This window comes from Engystomops pustulosus, chromosome 5 (genome assembly GCF_040894005.1).
Source record: "Engystomops pustulosus chromosome 5, aEngPut4.maternal, whole genome shotgun sequence".
Classification (NCBI taxonomy): Eukaryota; Metazoa; Chordata; class Amphibia; order Anura; family Leptodactylidae; genus Engystomops; species Engystomops pustulosus.
The window spans coordinates 194,627,207-194,633,391 of record NC_092415.1 but is presented as its reverse complement, the minus strand read 5'-3'; the positions used below and the strand labels follow the sequence as shown (position 1 = coordinate 194,633,391).

The 6,185-nt window shown below is 44.3% G+C and overlaps 1 protein-coding gene across 1 annotated transcript in view; it reads left to right on the top strand.

Moving 5' to 3' along the window:
* The first annotated feature begins 465 nt into the window (after nt 1-465).
* Nucleotides 466-6,185, top strand: part of PTER (phosphotriesterase related) — a 94,421-nt gene continuing 88,701 nt past the window's right edge. Inside the window, exon 1 of the mRNA XM_072154231.1 lies at nt 466-485. The gene's annotated coding sequence lies outside the window, so the exon portion shown is untranslated. The remainder of the gene's footprint in view (nt 486-6,185) is intronic.

Below are 6,185 nucleotides of genomic sequence, written 5' to 3'. Positions count from 1 at the left end.
TCAGCAGCTCAGCTTGAGACAAATCCATATGTGATTTTTTAAGATTTCGGCAGCTGGATAATTCCTATTCCTGAGCCGCGCTACCCATCCTATCCAGGGTTAAATGTTGTACTTGATAATGAAATCCTGCGGATACCTGGCGCAGAGTCTGCGGCGCGTGGTCCCTGTGCTGCGTGGAGCATCGCTGCTTGATGAATCCTGGTGATTGTCTCTTTTTCAGTCCATTCCTCACAATTCCCCGTTGCTCCTCTGTCTGGTAAAACATATTAACTAAATAAACAGCTGAATGATTCAATATAATCATTAGAGGCGGAACGCCGCCCGCTGCAGCGTTAACCCCTTCACTGACTCCATCAGAACTCATAAACTTCTGTAACTCATCTCCGGTGACTTTGGTCAAACTTTGTTTAATATTAACAATATGAAAGAATGGACGGGTCATGTGACCGGAGACTAACCGCAGACCGAGGAAAACGGGTGCAGAGGTGAGATGTTCCATCAATGCTTTGTATAAATACGTAGATTATCCCAGCTTACTGTATTAGCTAACGAACCCCCACGTTGGGGTGAAATACTCTAAAGGACATACTTTAGGGGCATAAGTTGAAGGGGTTAAGAAGGTGCAGTTGTACCTGGGATCAGGAGCCTTAGTTTGGCGGCACACGTGGCGCTTTGAACCCGTTTTTGGGCCGTTTATAAGCAGTTCGTTACAAAAAACGCATCTGTTTTTTCGAAAAACGCATCTGTTTTTGACCCGTTTTAATTAAGATAATTGGTAAAATCTGTCAAAAACGGATGTGTTTTCAAAAAACAGATGCGTTTTTTAACGGACTGCCTAAAAACGCCCCAAAAACAAGTTCAAAACACTATGGGGCACATTTACTTACCCGGCCCATTCGCGATCCAGCGGCGCGTTCTCTGCACAGGATTCGGGTCCGGCTGGGATTTAAGATGGTAGTTCCTCCGCCGTCCACCAGGTGGCGCTGCTGCGCCGAAAATAATCTTAACGCCCCGGAATGCACCATCCCATAGAAGGTGAAGGTGAGCGCTCCCTAAGCGACACATTTTCGGCATTTAAATGCGGCGGTTTTTCCGAATACGTCGGGTTTTCGTTCGGCCACGCCCCCCGATTTCTGTCGCGCGCATGCCGGCCCCGATGCGCCACAATCCGATCGCGTGCGCCAAAAAACCGGGGCAATTCATGTACAAGCGGCGCAAATCGGAAATATTCGGGTAACACGTCGGGAAAACGCGAATCGGGCCCTTAGTAAATGACCCCCTATGTGTGCCTCCGGCATTAGGTGGCTTGTAAGATAAACCTTCCCTAAATGATGAGACCGATAAATAATACATTGTAGCTTGAGGTCCTTGATTTGGTACTTTCAAGTTACTCCACTGGTGCCAGAGCACCAGGGATCCTATAAAATCCCATTCCAAGCCCTGAATTGAATGTGTTAGGGCTAAAGGTATTCACACACATAAGATAAGAGTCATACCCATGGATTTTTTTAGGAACAACCCCGCCCTCCTGTCTTGCTAGGGCAGTTGTCGATAAGAGACAGATTATGCTAATGGATTCCAAAATGGGGGATGTTCTTGTTTTTAGATTAGGTAACAAGACAAACACCCATTTATCTATCGAGGCAATATGGCAATTTGGGATAAGTACCCATGGCTCAGCCACCAAGTATAATCGCACCCAAGCTTTGTCATCGACAAAACAGATTTTGGGGCAGATTTACTTACCAGCGGCGCGTTCTCTGCGGTGGATTCGAGTCCGGCCGGGATTTATTAAGGTAGTTCCTCCGCCGTCCACCGCTGAAAAGCATTGGAACGCACTGGAGTTCACCGAGCCGGGCTGAGTGAAGGTAAGTGCTAGCTCCGCGACAGATTTTTTTTTTTAAAATGCGTCGGTTTTTCCGAATCCGTCGGGTTTTCGTTCGGCCACGCCCCCCGATTTCCGTCGCGTGCATGCCAGCGCCGATGCTGATCGTGTGCGCCAAAATCCCGGGGCAATTCAGGGGAAATCGGCGCAAATCGGAAATATTTGGGTAACACATCGGGAAAACGCGAATAGGGCTCTTAGTAAATGACCCCCTTTGTATCAAGTACTTATCCAAATTTACCCAACGCGATGGTTCTACATTTACATTTTGTTGTAAGAAGAGGGAACGCTGCTAATGGTAGAAAGAACAGACGGAATACTTTACTGATTTTAGGAAGGGGTTTTATTAGTGCAGTGACCTGTGTGATGTGTTCACGGTGTAGAAGGAATTTCTGCAGTATGTGAATGACTTACCACAGGTGAAAGTCCATCCTCGACAGTCCATTACTCATCACTTCGCTGATGTGTAACTAGGCTTTGCTTACGAGGATTGCAGGTCTGTAATATTAGATCTCAACCATTCACAATGGGAAATTTCCCAACCATATCATTATTTGTATATTCCCTTTCCCTATTGGACCGTGAATCACGGTTTTTGATGTCATCACTTGTAGTCAGTGAGCTGTGAGGTCATTATTATTCATATTCGATTACCTGTAATCGCATTGAGTCGCTGGGTCCTGAGACAATGACCTTTAAGTCGAGATTTGTGATGTCATCACATGTTGTGGATGAAACATAAGGAAACCATTTATCATAATGTCATAATGCCATTTGAAGATGAGCTATACATTGGAGTCCCCTTAGACATACATTCACTTGGAGCCCCAAAAATACCAAATCTACCCATAAAGAGAACCTGACACCAGGGACCCCCCCCCCCCCCCGCACACACACACACATACAAACCAGACCCAGTACCTTTTAGATGTCTTTATACATGTTCCACTGATGAGATAAGAGCCATCATTCTTCTAAAAAAAAGACTTTTATTGATGTCCTCTGTTTGAAACATGGAGGTGGAGAGCTGCAGTATATAGTCTGTATACCACACCCCTCACTGATTCCAGCCCCTCCTCTGCTATCCCAGCCCCCCTCAGGAATGAGAGAGACATGTGACTCTCTGAAGAGAATTCCTGAGGGCAGCATGAGGTTGATTTCTCTTCATATAGCCCAGTATCTCTCAGCCCCCTCCTTACAGAGGGAGTGGTTAATAATGTAGCAGTGCTGAGTCACACACAGACCCTGTCTGTCTCTCTCAACATTCTAGCAAGGGATTGTGTACAACTTTCCCGAAGGTGTAATCTAAAGGGATCTGTTTACATCTGTGGTTGAATATTGGCAGACGGCCCCTTAGTACTAGTTCCATACCGGAAGCATGTTTGTCGCAGTGAGACCAGGCAGGAACGGATAACCAGGACAATGCAGTGATATATCTGTATATGCAGGCCCTCATTACTATCATTGGACTTATCAGGTGAGTTGAATATAAGTTTATATAAAAAAATGATTTTTTTTTTAAGATTGCAGACATGAATTGGAATTATTTAGAGATAAGAACAATTTTCAATCATAGGTTTTAATGAAGCATTTATTTTGGGTGGACTAATTTGCATGACTTCTCTTTAAGTTAAGAATCATAAACATCGTGTTTAGCATCACCGTATCTTAAAGTTCATGGGCCACAATCAAAATCCTGTTAAAGGGTCATACATCCAAGGTCATCACACTGTATTAGCCGGAGGGACCAATAAGTCCCATTAGGCACCTCCTATCCTATCGTTACAAAATTATACCGATTCCTTCCATAACCAAGTATTGATAAACGTCTTAACAAATGAGCAGTCAGTCCGTGCGGCTCATCCTAATGCAACTAGAAAGAATATGTTATCAGCCCGATCAATAATGTCTAATGAAAGAGCTGGAGGATAAGTGAACATGATAGGAAGATTGTACATCGTAACCTGGAAGACGACGTGTACCTGATAAACCGGTAGATAGAAGCAATTAACGGGAAGCTGCCCTAGGGATTCAGACCCCCAAATCCCACTGACCTATCGTCTTGCTAGTTGCATAATGGAATAAAATAACTTGAGTTGTAGGGATTCATGTGAATAGAGAAGAGTCACACTGGCTTCAGTTTGGGTAGAGGAGCACAATACACTCTCGCTGGGGTGTCTGGCGCATGCGCAGTGAAGCAAGGTGTATGGCTTCATCTGATGATTGTGGATGCGCTGCATTTGCCTGGAGCTGGATAGTGCTGGCGACCCGGTCCTAGTTTGTAAGGGACTTTATTGTATTCCCAAGGTTCAATGATTGTCAGAGGTTTGGGGGCTCCTTAAATCATAGTAGTCTCATAGTATACTGAATTCTCCTTACTGTATGCTAAAAGGAAGCATTTAACTTAGGGCATAACTACAGCGGTAGCAGCCATAGCAGCCGCTATGGGGCCCACAGTGTCAGGGGGCCCAGTCATTCAACCTGACACAAAGAATGAAGAATGTGCACCATTACATACATACTATGCTGTACATTGTGGTATATATATATTGTTAATGTGTGTGTATCTGTGATGTGTATATGCTGTATGTGTATATGGTGTATGGTGTGTATAAATACAGTACATTATGTGTGTATGTAAGCTGTATGTCTGTATATGGCACTGTATGTGTGTATATGTGATGTATGTATGCCCTATATGTGTGTAACAGTGTATAAATGTGTATGTATGAGTGATGAACTGTATATTTATGTATGTACGAATGTAAAATATGTATATTTTTAGGCCGGCGGGGGTCCCCTTCAGAAATCTGCTATGGGGCCCTGCCTCTCCTAGTTACGCCTAGACTGAACTGTTACATATACAATGAATAAAGAAACTGCAGATTTGGCTCAAGCCCCCCCCCCCCCCTATGTGTCCTATTCTACTATTAGTAGGAAAAAAATTTTCGTCACCCTCGTGAGTTCCTGGAAAAGTGGTATGAAAAGGGGTAGGGAATAGGTGGACCCATTGGGCCATACTGGATTTATCAACCAACTTTCATGCCAACTTTTTTTTTCCCTTCCATAAAAAAAAAACAAAATTGACTCTAATCCCTATTGTCCAATTCCCATACCACCCTAAAAAAGATTTTTAGAATTTTAAAGGATTTTTGTGATCCCCACTATGGAAAATCAATGCTATAGCATGCACCAGATGGTGACCCTCTGAGACAACCAAAAGCCATGTGATTGGGGGGGGGGGTCATATTGAGATCACATGACCCGACCGGATAAGGAAAAAACAACGGTATTTTGGGTATAAGGACATAGAGAAAGAATAACAATGCATGTAGAGGATCACATATAGAAAAAAAGTCTAAGAATCTCGACAAAAGTCTGGTTGGCGCCGGGTACAGCGCACGTTCAGACGGGAGCGGTTATTTATAGCTCTTAGGTTGTATCCGTAGAGATTAGCGCTGGTGAGGATCTCGCAGGCGCTCAGATGTTACATCTCTGTAATGCGCCTTCATGCTGTTCCTGATTTATCGTTCCCTAATTTATCCACATCGGATCTTTTATCACTGCAAACTGTGTGATTGAGGAGATATATGTCTCCCTGTAAAGGCACGGGGGCAATTTCAGTGTAATTTTAGTAAAGCGATAGCGGCCGGACATAAGAGCGGAGTGTAAAATATGAACTTGGTTTTATAGGGACTGTGTAAACTACGGAGGGTGCGAAGCAGAGGGTGGAGGGATAGGGAGTATATAAGGGCCATGGACATTACTAACACTGGTTTAGGCTACTTTCATATCTCGTTTAATGGATACGATCACCACATATACAGCAGGAAATCTCACAATGTATACACTGAGTGTATACATAGACATATACTGGCAGGTGGGGGAATCCTTTTTGCCTCTGTCTGTACCGTATATGTTGTATACGGTGTAAAACATAGGATAGAAAAATGTGGAAAGCTATACCTTTCCATCCTGCTCCCTCCTGCTGAGCGATGTATACACTCAGCGGAGGCCATGGGGGACGGATGCTACATTTTGTTCCCTCCCTAGGCCTCCGCTGAGTACAGGAAGTGATGCAACTACATAATCACTGTCCAATCGCTGCTTCCAAATGTTCACTCCTCCTCCTGCTTTTAGGCAGGAGGTGGAGAAAAAAAGAGTGGGTGCCGCCATCTTTGTTGAGATTGTCGCTCCCCCTGATGGGAGGTGGCGATCGGTTGTCATGACAGCCTCGGGTTTCTGAAGATTCGTTACAATGAGCCAGTGGCTCATTGTAATGAATCCTATGTAATAACGC